This window comes from Oncorhynchus clarkii, chromosome 4 (genome assembly GCF_045791955.1).
Source record: "Oncorhynchus clarkii lewisi isolate Uvic-CL-2024 chromosome 4, UVic_Ocla_1.0, whole genome shotgun sequence".
NCBI classification, from domain to species: Eukaryota; Metazoa; Chordata; class Actinopteri; order Salmoniformes; family Salmonidae; genus Oncorhynchus; species Oncorhynchus clarkii.
In genome coordinates, this window is record NC_092150.1 from 63,389,303 (window position 1) to 63,411,786 (window position 22,484).

Sequence of the window (22,484 nt, forward strand, 5' to 3'; positions counted from 1 at the left end):
TTGGTTATTACTGCATTGTCGGAACTAGAAGCACAAGCATTTCGCTACACTCGCATTAACATCTGCTAACCATGTGTATGTGACAAATAAAATTTGATTTGATTTGATTTGATTTGAATGAGATGCAGTGACTTAGACAGCTGCGTCCGTGTGTGTGTGTGTTTAACTGTACTAGAATGCTTAAAAGGCCACAAAAATGTAAAATATTGGTTATCAATATCGGCCAAAAATGTAATCTCGGTGCATCCCTAATAACAATAGATGGTGAAGTCAAATATACTGGTTTTCATCTGTGGCAAAGTTTTCCCAAATTTGTATTTTATACATTTAACGAGGCAATTATGCTTATGACAAACCCAGGTCCAGAACAAGCCTAGCCAGCTGGCTAATCTTTTGAATATAGTGTAGTAAAAAAAAAAAATCATGCGTAAGACTTGTTAGATAAAGTGTGTGACTGCATGTGAGCGGAGAGAACAGCAGAAGTGCAGCAGCCTGTTCTGCCAAGGCCAGCTCTGACATGGTGAAAGTTGGGGGCCATGTTTATTTTCCAGAGAAGGAGCCGTCTGCACCTCCTGCAAGCGGCCCCAAACAGCCCTGTGACCTTTGCACCCGCAGAGCATGGTAACAGGAAGTCTGACGTGGTGACACACTCCATCCTTCCCATTCAGGCCATTTCCTCTGTCTCCTCTGCTAATCCCATCCCTTTATCTCACCCTCTCCAGCATGAACAAGGGCCTTTTTGTCTCACTAAAGGGTATGGAAATAAGAACTATGAATTTTACAAAGAACCTCCTCCATTACTGTGTGATTTACGTTGATTATTTGATCAGCTCAAAACAGCGCCAACAATGGCTTAATTTAAAGGGAAGTCAAAGCTGTGTTTACCTTGAATAAAAATCTAAGCTTTATCTTTTGACATGCAAGCTCACATCTCCAAACTACACAAACAAAAATCCGTCAGCAGCTTAATCAAGCTCCTTAGAAAAATCTATTCAGTTCAATCCCTTGGGTAATGAGAGCAGTCAAGCACTTCCTTCTATTTCTCTTTAGCTGCGACTGAGAACGAGAGCTGTCCAAAAGAGATGATTAGGGGGTATAGCCTCCTCGGTTTACTAAAGCAACCTCCTAATAGTAGATTAAAGACCTTGAGGATCCCTCAGTTTGTAGTGTTAGAGGAAACAGCAAGGGGCTGTGAACACGACTCCAATTAGTATTCCACAATGGGGTCAGGCACTTTTCAGGCAGCCAGAGAGGACCCTTGGAAGGACCAAGGGTTTGAGGTTATCACTGGCATCACCCTAAAGAGGCGGAAATCAGTGGTGCAAACATTTTCCTGATGGAAAAGTAGGAAGTGACACAGGGCATTCTTGATTTTCCAGTCCTGCTGCCCCAGTAACCAGAAATGTGGGGCTGCACTGCCTAAACATCTTGTTTATACAGCTTGGGGTTTTATCACTGCTCCACCATCCTGCAAGAGACACTGATATTTAGGCTAGAACAGCAGAAAAGCAAGCAAAGCTAGAGATACCTGTAGCCAATGTTCCCTCTTAGTTGCACACAGGCGTGCAGCTCCTTGGGACTTCCGCACAGAGAAGCACGAGATTGGAATTCACTCAATTTTCTAGCGTTTTCCCCATTAGTTAGCACTATCAACTGAGGGAATTGCGATCTAATCAATGCAATATTAGCCACTTTCAATGCAACATACCGAAACAAAAAACGTACTATACAAGACTTCGTATACAAAATTAACTATGCAAGAGATTTTGTTTTAGGCAGAACGTACAAGAGCACAAAATGTGTGCACATCTTTGAAAAGAGTCGGGTAAAGAGATGTTTTTGTTGTCTTCGAGGCAGTGTTGTATTTTGATACAGGCTTGAATAAGCTAAGTAGCCAATAGGCAGAGGGTAGCATATCTGGTCTAATTCTCTGCAATAAATGGTATGGGAATAATGATGCATATTATTTGGTACATTAGGATTTTTTTTAAATAGCCACAGTAACCTACTCGACCACTTAAAACAAACTAAAAACATGTACAGCATCCATGTTCACAGTAAACGAGCGCGGGAAGTTGCACAGAATTGTCAAAGTTCAAGTTTGCGTTCAGCAGACGTGAAATTTGCTCGGTGACCGAAAAAGGGAACACTGCCTGTAGCGCATGTACAGAGGGGGGCTTCAAAAGAGTACAGGGGGTGAAGAACATCCGTGCCTCTGACTTCACTAGTTGTGTAATTTCACTAAACTAATATGTTTACCTATTTTATGTAGCACATCAAACAGATCCCTGTGCTTCTAGACAAAACATTGAAAGATCCCCTATGGTAGGGCTCTATGATTTCCGCGATGCGGGAAACGCGGACGGAACAGCGGAATTTGGTCATAAAAATGGAATCAACTGTAAAACGTGGAATAAGCAAGAATTTTCCCTAATTTGGCTGAATTTTAATTTTTTTAATTTTTTAAAAGTAGGCCTAATTATTGTAATAAATGAATTCATAATTGTAAAATTACAGACGGGTAGGCATAGAGAAATAATTATGTTTTCGATTGGGGTGTTTTGAGAGGGGGAACAAGGAAAAGCAGTGTTAGCCAGAGCATGCCTCTTCAAACAACCATTACTAGTGCAAGCGCATCAGAAGATTGAAGACAAACATTTTTTCAGGATTTAGTGGCTGTGTGCACGCCGAGTCTGACATCCGTCAAACTCACCTGTCCCGTGTGTTCGACCAACATATGACTGCCGTTCTACAGAAGATGCGTGGGAAGAAGTTTGCAGTGGTTGTTGGCGAGACAGGTGCAAAGGATTGAGGCGCTCTAAACGTTGTCAATGGTGAGTTAACAGCCTATTAATATACCATTGCAATAGCCTACATTTACATTCTGCAATGTGAATTGTCCGCATGCAAATTGTGATATTCCAAAAGATGAGCTATCATGGTGAAATATAGTGATACATAATGTCAGCAGCAGCTGTCTGCCTCTCCATCTAGCTAACTATCGCTGTTTCTATATTGTTTACACTTGAAATTTAAATAACACTTATTTTGTAACAATATTATTTTAGGTTAAAACAAAGTTTTCCAGTATCTTTCATTGCAGGTGTTGAAAATCAGTACTTTCTGGTGGATGTAATTTTCATGGACAGCAACTTCTCAACGTTTTCCCAAACTATACTAGCCTCCCTCCACAGCAACGATCTGAACCTGAATGATGCCTGGGCAGTGGTCACAGATAAAGCAACCTACTGCCTGAAGGCATACAAGGTGGTTCTGAAAGGAGTGATGCCCAACAGTGTCCATGTAACCCGTCTCTGCCATGCCATCAATCTGGTGGGTGAGACCAGGCAGCACTACAAATAAAAAAGAAAACTGGACCCTGTCTTTCAAAGATAATTCGTAAAAATTGTGACGACCCTCCCACTCGGTCTGCCGTATTCTTTATGTTTGCTCTTGTTTTCTGTAAATAGGATGTCGCTAAGCGAAGCTGGGAGGGTCATCAGCGACATGGGACACACCTGGGCCCGGTTGTGTCCCGGGATAAATACACCTCTTACCCATCTATTGAGGAGACTCTCTCCATGCAGACACACTGATATTTTTGTGTTTGTTTTATTTGTTTGCTTTGTCACCTTTCAACACCCCTCATTATCACATTTATGCACGCAACCAGTCACACTGGTGATTATTGACTACACACACACAATTGTTAATTGTATTTAGTTTACTTCAGTTAATAAATATTTTGTTATTCCTTAAAAAACTTCTTTCTTCTACTTGAGACGCAGATGTCTCAAGTAGACACCTGGAAATGCAAATGCGCTACGCTAAATGCTAAATGTACTCGTTAAAACTCAAACGTGCATCAAAATTCACAAGCAGGGTATTGAATTAAAGCTACACTCGTTGTGAACCTAGCCAACAAGTCAGATTTTTAAAATGCTTTTCGGCGAAAGCATGAGAAGCTATTATCTGATAGCATGCAACACCCCAAAATGCCTGAATGCGATGTAAACAAAGATATAGCTTAGCCGGCGCAACACAAAACGCAGAAATAAAATATAAAACATTCATTACCTTTGACGAGCTTCTTTCTTGGCACTCCTATATGCCCCATAAACATCACTATTGGGTCTTTTTTTCGTTTAAATCGGTCCATATATACCCAAAATAGCTTTCTATGGAAGCTGTGTCATTCAGAAAAAAACATCATTTTTAAACGCTGCGTCATTTTTTTAAATTAAAAAAGTCGACGATAAACTTTCACAAAACACTTCGAAATCCTTTTGTAATCCAACTTTAGGTATTAGTAAACGTTTATAATCTATCAAAATGATTACAGGGCGATGTATATTCAATAGCTCCTCGTCTGCAAATCAATGGCTGCCAATGTCCACATTGAAAAGATCCTGGTGGAGACCGGAAGAAACGGAATCCAGATAGTTGGATTTTCCAACAAAAAATTCCATTGAAAATGACGACAACGGCGACATCGTGTGGAATTTGTATGAATTGCATGCAGGTCGATATTAAATTTTGTCCCCTTTTAACAACCCATGAAAGTGACTTATGGAAATTATTTTTAGCTTTCAGAGAGCAGTTTTTCTTGCGTTTTTCAATGAAACACACTATCTGTTATAGTCACAGCCGTGATTTAACCAGTTTTAGAAACTTCAGAGTGTTTTCTATCCACACATACTAATCATATGCATATACTATATTCCTGGCATTAGTAGCAGGACGCTGAAAAGTTGCGTGATTGGGGCCTCCCGGGTGGCGCAGTGGTTAAGGGCGCTGTACTGCAGCGCCAGCTGTGCCATCAGAGTCCTGGGTTCGCGCCCAGGCTCTGTCGTAACCGGCCGCGACCGGGAGGTCCGTGGGGCGACGCACAATTGGCCTAGCGTCGCCCGGGTTAGGGAGGGCTTGGTCGGTAGGGGTGTCCTTGTCTCATCGCGCACCAGCGACTCCTGTGGCGGGCTGGGCGCAGTGTACGCTAGCCAAGGTGGCCAGGTGCACGGTGTTTCCTCCGCCGCATTGGTGCGGCTGGCTTCCGGGTTGGATGTGCACTGTGTTAAAGAAGCAGCGGCTTGGTTGGTTGTGTATCGGAGGACGCATGACTTTCAACCTTCGTCTCTCCCGAGCCCGTACGGGAGTTGTAGCGATGAGACAAGATAGTAGCTACTACAACAATTGGATACTACGAAATTGGGGAGAAAAAGCGGTAAAATTCAAAAAAACAAACAAAAAAAAAAAAAAATGAAAAAAAAAAAAAAAAGAAAAGTTGCGCGATTTTTAACAGAATGTTCAAAAAAGGAAGGGGTAGACTTAAGAGGTTAACTCCACGTTGTCTCCCTTTTTGTTACGAACTTCGAGCCCGTTCGTGACAAAATCCAAATACCTACACATATCTTCATTGTAAAGGGTTTATACACTGTTTCCCATAATTGTTCAATGAACCATAAACCATTAATGAACATGCACGTGTGGAACGTTCATTAAGACAAACGGTTTACAGACGGTAGGCAATTAAGTACTCAGACTCCTAAGACAGCGCTACAGGGAGACAGGATGGACAACTGATTGTCCTCGCAGTGGCAGACCACGTGTAACAACACCTGCACAGGATCAGTACATCCGAACATCACACCGGCGGGACAGGTACAGGATGGCAACAACAACTGCCCGAGTTACACCAGGAACGCACAATCCCTCCATCAATGCTCAGACTGTCCGCAATAGGCTGAGAGAGGCTGGACTGGGGGCTTGTAGGCCTGTTGTAAGGCAGGTCCTCACAGGACATCACCGGCAACAACGTCGCCTATGGACCAGACAGGACTGGCAAAAAGTGCTCTTCTCTGACGCGGTTGTGTCTCACCAGGGGGCGATGGTCAGCTTCGCGTTTATCGTCAAAGGAATAAGTAACGCTGTGCATTACAGGGAAGACATCCTCCTCCCTCATGTGGTACCCTTCCTGCAGGCTCATCCTGACATGACCCTCCAGCATGACAATGCCACCAGCCATACTGTTCGTTCTGTGCGTGATTTCCTGCAAGGCAAGAATGTCAGTGTTCTGCCATGGCCAGCGAAGAGCCCGGATCTCAATCCCATTGAGCACGTCTGGGACCTGTTGGATCGGAGAGTGAGGGCTAAGGCCATTCCCCCCAGAAATGTCCGGGAACTTGCAGGTGCCTTGGTGGAAGAGTGGGGTAACATCTCACAGCAAGAACTGGCAAATCTGGTACAGTGCATGAGGAGATGCACTGCAGTAACTAAACGCAGCTGGTGGCCACACCAGATACTGACTGTTACTTTTGATTTTGACCCCCTTTTTGTTCAGGGACACATAATTACATTTCTGTTAGTCACATGTCTGTGGAACTTGTTCAGTTTATGTTTCAGTTGTTGAATCTTATGTTCATACAAATATTTACAAATATGAATTTAAACGCAGTTGACAGTGAGGATGTTTCTTTTTTTGCTGAGTTCACTTCTCTGTTTCATCACTTTTGACATGGATGAGATCTGTCTTCTTCAAGAAGCCTGCCAGAAAGAGAAGATGGGTGAGCTTCCTCATTATGAAGGCGTTTGTGCAGGCCAAGACTCTTCCTGAAGCAGTGAGCTCCAGATGGAGTAGCTGGTTTGAGGCAGTGAAGTACCATGCAGAGCATGTTCATCTGTACAGAGTTTTTGTTGGCAGAAAAGTCACCCTCCCAGGCAGTCACAAACATCCCCAGGCAGTCACAAACATCCTCAGCCAGCTGGAAACAGAGGAGAAGGTTGCTGCATGACTTTCTTTCATTTGTAATTTAACACTTAGTAGAACTCAGTATTGAAGCACTTGCCTTGATAAAAGAAATTGTGCAATGTTGTGTTGCGTCATTACAAATGTACTGTTATGTTATAAAATTGTATTCATTCACATTAGACACTTGATGATAAAATGTGTTAATTGTAAAACACCGAATTCATAATTTGAACAGGGAAAAAAACGGAATTTCATAGGGCATCACTCCTGTTGGATATCACTCCTTTCAGAACCACCTTGTATGCCTTCAGGCAGTAGGATGCCTTATCTGTGACCACTGCCCAGGTATCATTCAGGTTCAGATCGTTGCTGTGGAGGGAGGCTAGTATAGTTTGGGGAAATGTTGAATAGTTGCTGTCCATGAAAATGACATCCCAATTTTTTTTTTTAAACGATACATTTAGTGGTGGTAACATGTTTCATGAGCTTAAATCAAAGATCACAGAAATGTTCCATATGCACAAAAAGCTTATCGCTAATTTTTAAACAAATTTGTTTACATCCTTGTTACTGAGCATGTTCTTTGCCAAGATAATCCACCCTCCTGAAATGTGTGGCATATCAAGAATCTTATTAAACAGTATGATCTAGATCAACGTACAAGACAGCATGTTCCAGTTCCCGCCAATATCCAGCAACTTGGCACAGCCATCGAGGAGGAGTGGGACAACATTCCGCAGGCCACAATCAACAGCCTGATCAACTCTATGTGAAGGAGATGCGTCACGCTGCATAAGACCAAATGGTGGTCACACCAGATACTGGACGGTTTTCTGATCCATGCCCATTTGTTTGTTTTTTTTAAATGGTATCTGTGACCAGACGCATATCTGTATTCCCAGTCATGTGAAATCCATAGATTAGTGCCGAATGAATATTTCAACTGGCCGATTTCCTTATATGAACTAACTCAGTAAAGTCTTTGAAATTGTTGCATGTTGAATTTATATATTTTTGTACATTGTAACTTCTCAAAGTACTCCTATACTGCGGTCACTTGCCCTTCTCTGTAATTTTTCCAAGTGTTAACGACGGTGATGTAGAGGTGGAGAATCAACTCAAAATATTTACTGCTGGTGTCAACTCCCATTTCTGAGTGTCAAGATTTGATTCCGCTAGGATTCGATTCCTAAGATTCAGTATTTTTGTAATGGAGACATTAGTTGCCATAATTCGGAGAACAAACTCTCTTTCATAGCAAGCTACCGAAGGACAGAGAGAGAGGGGAGGGACACAGTTTAGGCAGGTCAGCCACCAAGCAAACTGAGTAAGAATCTGTAGGCAATCAATAGCTGCATCTTCGTACTCCCATCCTTCTCTGCAGATCCTCTCAAGCTCTGTCAGGTTGGATGGGGAACGTCCCTGTACAGCTATTTTCAGGTCTCTCCAGAGATGTTAGATCGGGTTCAAGTCTGGGCCGCTCATTCAGAGACTTGTCCCGAAGACACTCCTGTGTTGTCTTAGCTGTATACTTCGGGTCGTTGTCCTGTATGGAAGGGGAACTGTCGCCCCAGTCTGAGGTCCTGATCGCTCTGGGTTTTCATCAAGGGTCTTTCTGTACTTTGCTCCGGCAGATTTCCCTCGATCCTGACTAGTCTCCTAAGTCCCTGCCACTGAAAACATCCCACAGCATGCTGCTGCCACCACGATGCTTCACCATAGGGATGGTGCCAGGTTTCCTCCAGACGTGACGCTTGGCATTCAGGCCAAATAGTTCAATCTTGGTTTCATCAGACCAGAGAATCTTGTTTCTTATGGTCAGAGTCTTTAGGTGCCTGTTGGCAAACTCCACGTGGGCTGTCATTACCTTTAACTGAGGAGTGGCTTCTGTCTGGCCACTCTACCATAAAGGCCTGATTGGTGGAGTGCTACAGAGACGGTTGTCCTTCAAGAAGATTCTCCCATCTCCACAGAGGAACTCTGGAGCTCTGTCAGAGTGACCATCAAGTTCTTGGTCATCTCTCTGACCAGGGACCTTCTCCACCGACAGCCCAGTTTGGCCGGGCGGCCAGCTGTAGGAAGAGTCTTGTTGTTTCCAAACTTCCTCCAGCCATTAATGCTGCAGACATTTCTTGAGTACCTATCCCCTGATCTGTGCCTCGACACAATCCTGTCTTGGAGCACTACGGACAATTCCTTCGACCTCATGGCTTGGTTTTTGCTCTGACACACACTGTCAACTGTGGGCCCTTACATAGACAGGTGTGTGCTTTTCCAAATCATGTCAAATCAATTGAATTTACCACAGGTGGACTCCAAGTTGTAGAAACATCTCAAGGATGATCAATGGAAACAGGAATCACCAAAGCTCAATTTTGAGTCTCATAGCAAAGGGTCTGAATACTTATGTAAATAAGCTATTTCATTAGTATTTTTTTGTTGACAAAAACATTTAAAAACCTGTTTTTGCTTTGTCATTATGGGGTATTGTGCGTAGATTAATGAGCGAAAAAGGGTATTTAATTAATTTTAGAAGACTAAATTAATAAAATGTGGAAAAAGGTCAAGGGGTCTGAATATTTTCCAAATGCACTGTATATAGAGACATGGTGGCTTACTACTTTAGCAAGTCATTTCTGATCACGGTTTACTTTTGTTTAGCTCTACCAATGAATGAAGCTTGTTGCAAACAATTTTGGTTGGGAGAATTGTGTAGAGCTTTGAAGTCAACTGAATCAAAAGCCTTGTGTTGGATTGTAAAGGTAATCTTTGAAAAATGCTTGATATGAAACTGTCTGAGAAGCAACAGAGTTTTTGTTCCAGAGGCGTGTAACTTTTATTTGTTGAGCCATTCCATAGAAGCCTAAACCATTGTGACAATCCCTGTGGAAAAACAGTGGCCATGGCAGGATGTCAGGAACACAGGACTCTAAAAGCGGGATGTTCCCATAACCCTTCCGAATGGTTAAGCAATCACTCTCACAGTGCACACCCAGAATTTGGAGACTGAGCGTCATGGAGAGGGGTCTGTTGCAACAATGTTCAAACAGGAATAAATCCCCACCTCACCTTTGTCCAATCACAATCTGAGGTACTTACCTGTAGCGACAGAACAAAGTTGACATTTCAGAGCGCTGGCATTTCTTCCTCTTTTGGAACAATTAAGAATTGGCATATCAGTTGTTCTAACAGCTGTCAGTGGTGCCAATTTACAGCAGTTTATATATACTTTTTTATATATATATATATATAATGAGAAAGTCAAGTTGAAACCTTTTCAACAGGGTTCTTTTGAGTACACAGAGCCAAGCTGAATGCTACATTTAGCTTAGATTGAGTCCAACCACCATGGAAACTAGATAAGAGGAAACAAGTGTTTAGGCATCCTTAGGTACTGAACCAAGGAAAGGGGACATGTGTCACCTGACCTCATACTATCTTGATGTTACTCTAAAGAGATAACATGAGCGGTTGCCTGAAGTAGGTTAATGAGTACACTATGCTGCAGCTTTTCCCACTCGCCCTCCCATACACCAGAGATGTTTCTCAACCAGATCTTTCGCCTTCAGTCTCCTCAACCACTGAAGCTAATGGAACATGAACCATGGATTAACCCTAAACCAAAATCTAGGCAAAATCCGTTACAGCGTGATTCCAGTTCAACTTTCCATGAACCACAAACGTAGTGCTGCATGTGCTCAGAGACGTGTCCAAGAAAGGAATCTCAAGGCTGCATAAGAATAGGCCAGGGGGTATATAATAGCACTGCAGTGCTCAACAAGCACAGCACAGCACCAGATAGCCTGCTTGAGAAGTCCTACCCCTACATTTTATCAGGCATGGCCCAAAAGTATCAGAAACAAACCCCAGGATAGGTTGCACTGTAATTTCCCATCGAAAGGTTTAACATCAATAAGAGTACCATAGCTCTTTAACTTCTAGTAAAATATATTACCCTTCTACCAATAGGCTAATGCAAAACATTTTGGACAGTCATTTACCAAGCTGCAAAAACTCAAGTAACGAGCAAATCTACTGAACTCTGTGACAGGGCACCATCATGCAGCTTCACACAATAACTCACTGTTCCATGTACTGTCATGCTAGCCACTGTCTAATTAGGAGATAATCAACCCCCCAAATGTCTCATTAGGACATCTGACAAGCCATAATGAGGCACTGTATTCACTTTCATCCTCTCAACAAGTGAACTTGCAAGTGATTTGCAGGCAGAACTATTGATGAGTAATGAAGCATTACTTAGTAATGAATGGTTGATGATAAATACCTCAGATGTACAGTACCAGTCAAAAGTTTGGACACCTACTCATTCAATGGGTTTCTTTATTTTTACTATAATGTAGAATAATACTGAAGACATCAAAACTATGAAATAACATATGGAGTCATGTAGTAACCCAAAATGTTTTAAAACAAGTCAACATATATGTTATATTTGAGATTCTTCAAAATAGCAACCCTTTGCCTGATGACAGCGTTGCACACTCTTGGCATTCTCCCAACCAGCTTCATGAGGAATGCTTTTCCAACAGTCTTGAAGGAGTTCCCACATATGCTGAGCACTGGTTGGCTGCTTTTCCTTCACTCTGTGGTCCGACTCATTCCAAACCATCTCAATTGGGTTGAGGTCGGGTGATTGAGAGGCCAGGTCATCTGATGCAACACTCCATCACTCACCTTCTTGGTCAAATAGCCCTTACACAGCCTGGAGGTGTGTTGGGTCTAGAGGTCGACCGATTATGATTTTTCAACGCCTATACCGATTATTGGAGGACCAAAAAAGGCCGATACAGATTAAATCTGACGATTTTTGTTTTGTTTTTAATAACGACAATTACAACAATACTGAATGAACACTTATTTGAACTTAATATAATACATAAATAAAATACATTTAGCCTCAAGTAAATAATGAAACATGTTCAATTTGGTTTAAATAATGCAAAAAAAGTGTTGGAGAAGAAAATAAAAGTGCAATATGTGCTATGTAAGAAAGCTAACGTTTCAGTTCTTTGCTCAGAACATGAGAACATATGAAAGCTGGTGGTTCCATTTAACATGAGTCTTAAATATTCCCAGGTAAGAAGTTTTAAGTTGTAGTTATTATAGGAATTATAGGACTATTTCCCTCTATACCATTTGTATTTCATTAACCTTTAACTATTAGATGTTCTTATAGGCACTTTAGTATTGCCAGTGTAACAGCATAGCTTCCGTCCCTCTCCTCGCTCCTCCCTGGGCTCAAACCAGCAACACAATGACAACACAATGACAACAGCCACCATCGAAGCAGCGTTACCCATGCAGAGCAAGGGGAACAACTACTAGAAGGCTCAGAGCGAGTGACGTTTGAAACGCTATTAGCGCGCGCTAACTAGCTAGCCATTTCACTTCGGTTAAACCAGCCTCATCTCGGGAGTTGATAGGCTTGAAGTCATAAACAGTGCAATGCTTGACGCACAACGAAGAACTGCTGGCAAAACGCCAAAAATCGGTCATTCTGCCCCTGAACGAGGAGGTTAACCCACCGTTCCTAGGCCGTCATTTAAAATAAGAATGTGTTCTTAACTGACTTGCCTAGTTAAATAAAGGTATATAAAAATTAAATAAATAAAAAAGCGGCAAATCGGCACCCAAAAATACAGATTTCCGATTGTTATGAAAACTTGAAATCGGCCCTAATTAAATCGGCCATTCCGATTAATCGGTCGACCTCAAGTTGGGTCATGGCCCTGTTGAAAAACAAATAATAGCGGGACTAAGCGCAAACCAGATGGGAATGCTGTGGTAGCCGTGCTGGTTAAGTGTGCCTTGAATTCTAAATAAATCAGACAGTGTCACCAGCAAAGAACCCCCACATCATCACACCTCCATGCGTCACAGTGGGAACCACACATGCAGAGATCATCTGTTCACCCACTCTGCGTCTCACAAAGACACCGCGGTTGGAACCAAAAATCTACAATTTGGACTCATCAGACCAAAAGACAGATTTCCACCGGTCTAATGTCCGTCCATTGCTCGTGTTTCTTGGCCCAAGCAAGTCTCTTCTTATTGGTGTCCTTTAGTAGTGGTTTCTTTGCAGCAATTTGACTATTAAAACCTCTTTGGGATATGGGGCAGTATTTTCACGTCCGGATGAAAAGAGTTCCCAAAGTAAACTGCCTGTTACTCAGGCCCAGAAGCTAGGATATGCATATAATTGGTTTCTTAAACTGTTAAAATCATGTCTGTGAGTATAACAAAACTGAAATCACAGGCGAAAGTAATGGACTGTCGTTTCTCTTTGCTTATTTGAGCTGTTCTTGCCATTATATGGACTTGGTATTCTACCAAATCTATCCATCTTGTTAATTGAAATGCTTTCCATGAAGTTGGTTGAGAGAATATTTTGATTTGTTTAACAAATTTTTGGTTTCTACATTTTTGGTTAGTACATGATTCCATGTGTTACTTCATAGTATTGATGTCTCCACTACTATTCTCTAATGTAGAAAATAGTAAAAATAAAGAAAAACCCTGGAAGTGTGTGTGTCCAAACTTTTGACTAGTACTGTATATCATTACGACGCTGGGCCAATTGTGCACCGCTCTATGGGACTCTCAATCATGTCCAGATGTAATGCAGCCTGGATTCGAACCTGGGACTGCAGTGAAATGCAGTGCTTTAGACCGCTGCGCCACTCGGGAGCCATCAGAAAGATAGCTAGTTATTTTGTTTTTCTAAGCACCCTGAAAATGGAGGCAGGCGGAGAACCTATTCAAGTCAGTAAATATATATATTTTTTTATGATTAAAAAAAAATATTATTTGCTAGGTAGCACGCTACAGTAAGTTTGTGTGCAAGCTAACTCAAATGAGCTGCTAACGTAATGTTAGGCAGCTAGCTAACTTAACACCTTACACCAGCTAGCCAACTTCACATTAGCTAGACTAAGTTAGCTAGTGGTTTACAGCCGCAACAGAACAGCTGTTGTTTACAAATACACCAGAAGTTATTTGGGGTTCCAGGGTTCACTTCCACTCCTGCTGAAAAAGCTGTTAAATGTCTATAGTTACGGTTTGGTTTGGGTGAGGTTTTAATTACACTTGGCTTTCTTCCAATGCAGCCTGTTCTGCCATTTGGGTGTCTACAAGTGAGGCGTGTCCTTGAGCTCAAGGCAAGCCATCTGTCATTAGTCTACATGGATTTGGTTGGAAGCATCACACAGATGCTACACAGAGAGAGAAATACTGAGCTTTGCAGACTGGTTTCAGACTAGATGTAACATAGGAAATGCCAAGCAACCCAACGTTTGCGTGTTCGAATCGCATCACGGACAATTTTAGCAACTACTCACTACTTTTTAGCTACTTAGTATGTTAGCTGACCCATCCCCACATGTCAAACTCATTCAGCAGAGGGCCGAGTGTCTGCGGTTCTTCCGCTCCTCCCTTGTACTTGATTGATGAATTAAGGTACCTGATTACTAAGGAACTCCCCTAACCTGGTTGTCTAGATCTTAATTGAAATGAAAAAAAAAAAAAACAAGCGGACACTAAGCCCTCCATGGAAATTCGTTTGACACCCTGCCCTAACATACATCAAAACCTTAACCATAGTTTCCCAAACTCTGTCCTCTGCACTCCAATGGGTGCATGTTTTGGTTTTTGCCCTAGCACTACACAGCTGATTCAAATAATCGTCAAACTTTTATCATTTGAATCAGATGTGTATTTTTACGGGGGGGGGGTTTGGTGAACGCTGTCCTGGAGCAAGCTGACGTTAGCCACAACCAATTGTAATTCGTAATATATTACGTAATATACACTTAGCAAATTCGTAATATTTCATGCAAAATGTATCGTGGACATCCACACATGAATACATACCATGTGAAACGTAACATACGTATTCTTACTAAATGGAGTGTCTCGGATTTACGTAAGGAATACGGAATGCTCAGAGCACGTTCCAGATTTATGATCTTACGTTACAAAACCATCACATTCATTCATTGTAATGACGTGCTTGATTTAAGTGGCCATGCATCCTACACCCACAACTTTAGCAAGATTGTGCCAGATAAGTCCATTTAAAAGCAAAGTGTCGCTAGCTAAAGTTAGCGTGTATCAGCTAGCTAGCGGTCTGTTTTGCGCGTAAAATCAAAACATATACTGGCGATAACTGCACGTGTAATGTCTGCAGGCGTGATTCCATTTGAAAGCATTATCAAAGGATTTGAGTTACAGCAAAGAAAGACAACCGATACGTAACTAACGTGTTTATTAATTACGGTAAGCCTGTCAATGTCAACTTTTTACGAATTCAGGTAACGTTACTAGCAACAATTCTCAATCGCGTAGCTAGCCATCTCATAAATCAGACGTAACCAGTGTTATCTGTTAGTGTTGTCTGCGAGCTATAGTATTATTTACCCAAGAAAACAAGTAAACAAGTAAACAGTAGTTGGGCACATCCTGAAATGCATAATGATGTCGATAACTATCGTTAGCTAGACAAACTTGCAGGAGCTTCTAGCCAACTCAAAGGAGTTCCTGAGGTATAAGAAGAAGCCTATGAACCTCTTGAGGTATAAGAAGAGGTTCCAACAGAAGGTAACCATGTAGACCATGGTTATATAAAATGATTGAGGATTAACTAGCTACAACTTGCTTATATAAAGGCATTCATGTTTCACAAAGAGTCAGATTTTTCGGGCAAGCCAGCTGTCATGTAGTAAAAGGTTGGATCCCACTTGAGAACCAGTCATAGGTAACGATAAGTGTTGAACACAAACATGCCATGCCCATTACCTCTTAAACAACGTGGTCAAGGAACAGATGGAGATGCTCCAAAACTGACCAAGGAAATTTAATTTAGCTGCCTGGCTTGCTAGCCTACTAGGTTAAAAACCTTTATTTGTATTTTTTTTTACAAATGTTCACGTTTTACAAATACTTATGTTTACCTCACTTTCATCACTGACTACCAATTAGGTTGCACCATGGCTAATCAACTTACCTGATGCAGTTCAGATGAGATAAGAAACACTTTCAGAACGTGGCCTCATAAAAATATGCTCTGGTCAACCTCCTATATTCTAAAATTGAAATTCCCAGACCAAAAATCTGTCTGGGAGAAAAGGCAACTCAGTCGATCACACTAGCCCCGCCCCGTAAAAAAAAAAAAAACAGGTGCCTCAAATATCATTGGCTTAGTCATTTTACAAGTATCCTAGAATGCATTGTGATTGGTTTCGCTACCAGTCTGTAAATGTAGTCGTTTTTCTATTGGCGGTCTACAATTTGCACGTGTATTAAGAGTTTGGCGTGGAAGTGGCTCCCACTACTGAAAATGTATTGTAATTGCCATGTTTTTACATTTTACTGATTGCAAGAAACATTATGAACACCTGCTCTTTCCATTATAGTCATAGACTGACCATGTGAATCCAGGTAAAAGCTATGATCCCTTATTGATGTCACCTGTTAAATTCACTTCAAACAGTGTAGGGGGGGGGGGTTAAAGAAGGATTTTTAAGCCTTGAGACATGGTTTGTGTATGTGTGCCATTCAGAGGGTGAATGGGCCAAACAAAATATTGAAGTCCATTTGAATGGGGTATGGTAATAAGTGCCAGGCGCACCAGTTTGAGTGTGTCAAGAATTGCAACACTGCTGAGTTTTTCGCACTCAACAGTTTCCTAAAAGAAGGCTCCGCCACCCAAAGAACATCCAGCCAACTTGACAACTATGGGAAGCATTGGCATCAATATCGACCGCCGTCCCTGTGGAACGCTTGACACCTTGTAGAGTCCATGCCCTGACAAATTGAGGCTGTTCTGAGGGCAAAAGGCAGTACTACTCAATATAAGGAAGGTGTTCCTAATGTTTGGTACACTCAGTGTAATATTGTAATGATCCCATGATATTTGGTTGACATGTTGCCTTTCAATTCCTTTTAGAAATTAATGTGAAGCAGAGACAACACCATATCATTTTGACCTGGACAGACTAAACATTTTTTTTTAAATGGAGTGAATTTGTATCAAAGAACAGTGTTGTGTGTTCAACAACCGCAGCATCAGATGACATATCAACAGCTTTACTTGGCAAAACAAATAAAAGACTGGACCACCTTGCTGCAGGGTAGTGCAGCAGCACGCACAACAACCATTAGCAATTTCACTTGCCATCAAATATCCATTACATAGCAGATATTCTGTTGTGGGCACTGGGGATCAATATACCATTTTATGTTTAGGAGGTTGAGTGTGCTTTATTAATGCATCGATTACCTTTTAAATGTTTGTAGTGTAATGAATCAATGGGCTGATGGCCTTGTCTTTGTTTATAACCTTGATGTAGACGTGAGCTAATCAAATTGTATTGGTCACATGCGCCAAATACAACCGGTGTAGACTTTACAGTGAAATGCCTGTTTCTAAGCTTTTCCCAACGACCAGAGTAGAAAAAGAAAATGGTAACACAAGGAATTAAATATACAAGAATGGAGCTATATACAGGGAGTACCAGTCCCAGATCAATGTGCAGAGAGAGGTATGAGGTAGATACTGTACAGTATCTACATGAAGGCAGGGTAAAGAGACTAGGCATCAGGATATATAATAAGAGTAAAATAAAGAACAGAGTAGCAGCAGTATATGAGAGTAAAAGTGTGTGTGTGGTGTCAGTATGTGAATGTGTGTGAGTGTCAATGTAGTGCGTGTGAGCATGTATATGGTGTGTGTATATATATATATATATATATATATATATATATATGTCTAGTGATTATACTAGACTACTTATATTTACTGCACAGGGAACATTAAAAGGAAAACCACTCTGCCAAGAAATGCATTAGCCCACAGTTGATACAGTCCCAAAATATTTTGCATGTCAGCAGTCAACTTTTCAAGATATTGTACTTTCGAGAAGCAAAGTGTCACTGGCCACATCATCATGATGATGCAAAATGCTAATAAAGAATTTTTCAACACCGATACCGATTATTGGAGGACCCAAAAAAGCCGATACCGATTAAATCGGACAGTTTTTATATATTTGTAATAATGACAATTACAACAATACTGAATGAACAATGAACACTTATTTTAATGTAATATGATAAAATCAATTTAGTCTCAAATAAATAATGAAACATGTTCAATTTGGTTTAAATAATGCAAAAACACAGTGTTGGAGAAGAAAGTTAAAGTGCAATATGTGCCATGTAAAAAAGCTAACGTTTAAGTTCTTTGCTCAGAACATGAGAACATATCGGTTGATTGATGGTGATTCCTTTTAACATGAGTCTTCAATATTCCCAGTCAATAAGTTTTAGGTTGTACTTATTATAGGAATTATAGGACTATTTCTCTCTATACCATTTGTATTTCATCTACCTTTGACTAATGGATGTTCTTATAGACACTTTAGTATTGCCAGCCTAATCTCGGGAGTTGATAGGCTTGAAGTCAAACAGCACTGTGCTTCAAACATTGCTAAGAGCTGCTGGCAAACACAGTAAAGTGCTGTTTGAATGCATGCTTACGAGCCTGCTGCTGCCTACCACCGCTCAGTCAGACTGCTCTATCAAATATCAAATCATATACTTAATTATAATATAATAAAACAAGCCTTTGGTCATTAATATGGTGAAATCCGGAAACTATCATTTCGAAAACAAAACGTTTATTCTTTCAGTGAAATACGGAACCGTTCAGTATTTTATCAAACGGGTGGTAACCCTAAGTCTAAATATTGCAGTTGCATTGCACAACCTTTAACGTTATATAATTATGTAAAATTCTGGCAAATTAATTACGGTCTTTGTTAGGAAGAAATGGTCTTCACACAGTTCGGAACGAGCCAGGCTGCCCAAACTGCTGCATATACCCTGACTCTGCTTGCACTGAACGCAAGAGAAGTGACACAATTTCCCTAGTTAATATTGCCTTCTAACATGAGTTTCTTTTAACTACATATGCAGGTTCAAAAAAATATAATTGTGTATTAATTTTAAGAAAGGCATTGATGTTTATGGTTAGGTACATTTGTGCAACGATTGTGCTTTTTTCACAAATGCGCTTTTGTTAAATCATCACCCGCTTGGCGAAGTTGAAGTAGGCTGTGATTCGATGATAAATTACCAGACACCGCATTGATTATATGCAATGCAGAACAAGATAGTTAACTTAGTAATATCATCAACCATGTGTAGTTAACTAGTGATTGTGAAGATTGTTTTTTATAAAACAAGTTTAATGCTAGCTAGCAGCTTACCTTGGCTCCTTGCATCCACAAGGTCCTTTTGATGCTGCACTCACGTAAAGGTGGTCAGCCTGCCATGCAGTCTACTCCTGGATTTCAATGTAATCAGCATCCAAAAAGGCAGATTAACCGATTGTAATGAAAACTTGAAAATCGGCCCTAATTAATCGGCCATGCTGATTATTCGGTCGACCTTTAGTTGTAGCTCATAATAGGACTGTGTTACAGAGGTCTAAAGGGTCCCTCACAACACTCCTGTGATAGGGTCATGTCAAAAAGCCAACATCTGAAACATCAAACCATGATGAAACCAACATCTTAATTTCAGCCAACCAAATAACACATAAAATAGACTGAGGAATCACATTTTAAAGAGCAAATTATTTTGGTAAAAAGGTTTTGAAAGGTCAATTTCAAATAGGATTAATAAAGCACAAATGCAAAGAAAAATAGCCAAATATGCAGTTCTTGAGACATTGCATGTTGACCCACGACTGCGTGGCCAAACACAACTCCAACACCAACATTAAGTTTGCTGACAACACAACAGTGGTAGGCCTGATCACCGACAACAATGAGACGGCCTATGGGAGGATGTCAGAGAACTGGCAGTGTGGTGCCAGGACAACAACCTCTCCCTCAATGTGAGCAAGACAAAGGAGCTGATCGTGGACTCCAGGAAAAGGCAGGCCGAACAGGCCCCCATTAACATCGACGGGGCTGTAGTGGAGCGGGTCAAGAGTTTCATGTTCCATGTTCCAACGAACTATCATGGTCCAAACATACCGAGACAGTCGTGAAGAGGGCACAACAAAACCTTTTCCCCCTCTGGAGACTGAAAAGATTTGGCATGGGCCCCCAGATCCTCAAAAGCACACCATCGAGAGCATCCTGACTGGTTGCATCACCGCCTGGTATGGCAACTGCTCAGCATCTGACCGTAAGGCGCTACAGAGGGTAGTGCAAACGGCCCAGTACATCACTGGGGCCAAGCTTCCTGCCATCCAGGACCTATATAATAAGCGGTGTCAGAGGAAAGCCCATAAAATTGTCAGAGACTCCAGTCACCCAAGTTATAGACTGCTTTCTCTGCTACCGCACGGCAAGCGGTACCGGAGCGCCAAGTCTAGGACCAACAGGCTCCTCAGCTTCTAACCCAAAGCCATTAGACTCATAAAAATCACCACCGCACAATATACATTGACCCCCCCCCCCCCCCCCCTTCTACACTGCTGCTACTCGCTGTTTGTTTGTTACCTATGCATAGTCACTTCGCCCCCACCTACATGTACAGATTACCTCAACTAGCCTGTACCCCTGCATACTGACTCGGTAACGGTGCCCGGTATTGAGTCAGTGTATTACTTTTTATTTTAGCCTACTTGGTAAATATTTTATTCTTGAAGTGCACTGTTGGTTAAGGGCTTGTAAGTAAGTATTTCACGGTCAAGTCTACACTTGTTGTATTCGGCGCATGTGGCAAATAAAGTTTGAATTCATTGAACTATCCATATTCCGTCTTTCTTCACACATCAAGGTAAAAGTAACATCCAACTCACCAGCAGAAGATGAACATGATCCCAGATGACAGCCAGGTCCACCGATACATCCCAAGAAATACGGGTGCAAAACAAAGACAAAGGGAGAATTATGCCCATCTTGTATTAATTTAATAGTTGTACATGCTGTCAGAGGTATGAAACAAGACCACACCCATGTAGAATTTAAAACCAGAAGTAAAAGAGAAATGATATACCTCAATAGTGTGGTTCCTGTTTAAACCACTGATTCTCAATTACAGATTAACGACAGATAAATCCTAGTTCCAGTTGATTAGCATGATATGTGCAGTGATACTACCAGGGAATCAAACTGTTCTCTCTTAACCACCCAGGGTTGTTGTTTCTTGTCAAATCCCGGAACATGGTGGCTATGCAGATTTACCCAAAGGGATTAGTTAGAAGAATTCACAATTCACCATCTGGCCCGTGATGTAGATATTAAATGCATTAAAAACTGCATTAAAAGATATCCTGGCTGCTCACTTTTTGTTGGCAAAGAGGTTGCTCTAGGTTAACATCACCTGTGGTAGAAGAGCTAGGTCCAGGTTTACCTTCAATGAAGCAAATTCCAATGGGATGAAAATAGAGTATCCGCTAGTTCTCCTTACTGCTGACCAATGAGGATGGCTAGTGTTAAAGTCAACAGTGGATTAAGAGGGAGAAAGAAGAAGTACTTGGAGCAGTGACTGTCACACACTGTGTGCAAGTAAATCCTCTCGATGCTACCTTGGGGCTGAGCCTTGAACACAGGCAGCCTGGTTCAAAATCCTCGACTTTTTTAAAGCAGCAGCTCCACTGTCATTGTTTGACTGATTATTGAGACAACAGCAACTGCTCTCTTCATAATCTTTTCATGTAATACCCCCCATGACGCAGGATGACTGCCATGTACAGGTGCATGACAGTGGAGCTGATGGAATGACTAAAAATCCATTAATTTTAATCCTCCACATTATAATCTGTTTCATGACGGCATGCATATGCCTTTAATGGCTGATATTCCGCACATACCGCAATCAATTACACATCTTTGAGATTACTTTGTACATTTCAAGAATACTTCAGTGTAAAAATAAGTCTTGATTTTACATGGCTACAATTTACATGTAAAACATCTTAATTGTGGTTCTATGAATGGTTGCTGTTGTGTAACACTGCACCCCATGTCACATATCCTGGAGGAAGGAACTTTAAGCAAATATAGGCATTTCAGATTCTTACTCACCTCAGAGATTGTACTACAAATGACATGGGCACAAGGGGTATGGTGGTGAGAGACATTCCATGCATTCACCTGTCTGCTTCTGTTTAGTTCAAGAACAAGTCGCCAAACTGGTCCTGCTATTACACCTGTTCCCTTTCTGTGATGGCGGATATCTCCCCCACAACCTGAAACCAAATCCAGTGGTTTACAGTTACAACACAAACAAAGGCGTGAAAGGCAGAGACAAGCACATATGTGAACCTTACACTTTCAAGGCACTGTTTGTTCCGCAAACAATACAGGTGTTACCCGAGGAGAGGATGGTGAACAAGGAAGGAGTGTGGTGTACTTCTTCTCATGGAGTTTGAACAGAAATGAAATTAATGTTTTTAATGTCATTTCAATACTGCATAAGCTTCAGCAGGTGAATTGGACTCAATGTTATATGATGACAAACTACTGGCTTGTTGAGAGATCTGTCCTTCAGGATCACCTCAATGTATGTGACTTCTGTGTTATTTTACAAGAGGCAATATATGGCTGAAATTACAAAGCTGATAACTGTCACTAACACAAATACAATAAGGTGTGAATTGATTTGATGAGTCTTTTCCCCTCAATTATTATATACATGAAGAGAAGAGATAAACAGTACTCAGATAGTTGTAAGAGCTCTGATCTATTTTATTCACCAC

General features: G+C 41.3%; 1 protein-coding gene across 2 annotated transcripts in view; it reads right to left on the reverse strand.

Annotated features, from left to right (window-relative positions):
* The window catches only part of LOC139407083 (erythrocyte membrane protein band 4.1 like 2), a 93,790-nt gene extending 72,776 nt beyond the window's left edge, over positions 1-21,014 (reverse strand). The window contains exon 1 of one of the 2 annotated variants that reach the window (XM_071150442.1): positions 20,583-21,014. The gene's annotated coding sequence lies outside the window, so the exon portion shown is untranslated. Of the gene's footprint in view, positions 1-15,770; positions 15,857-20,582 lie in introns of those variants that run through there. The other variant, XM_071150439.1, reaches the window with a different exon arrangement.
* Between the last annotated feature and the right edge of the window lie 1,470 nt (positions 21,015-22,484).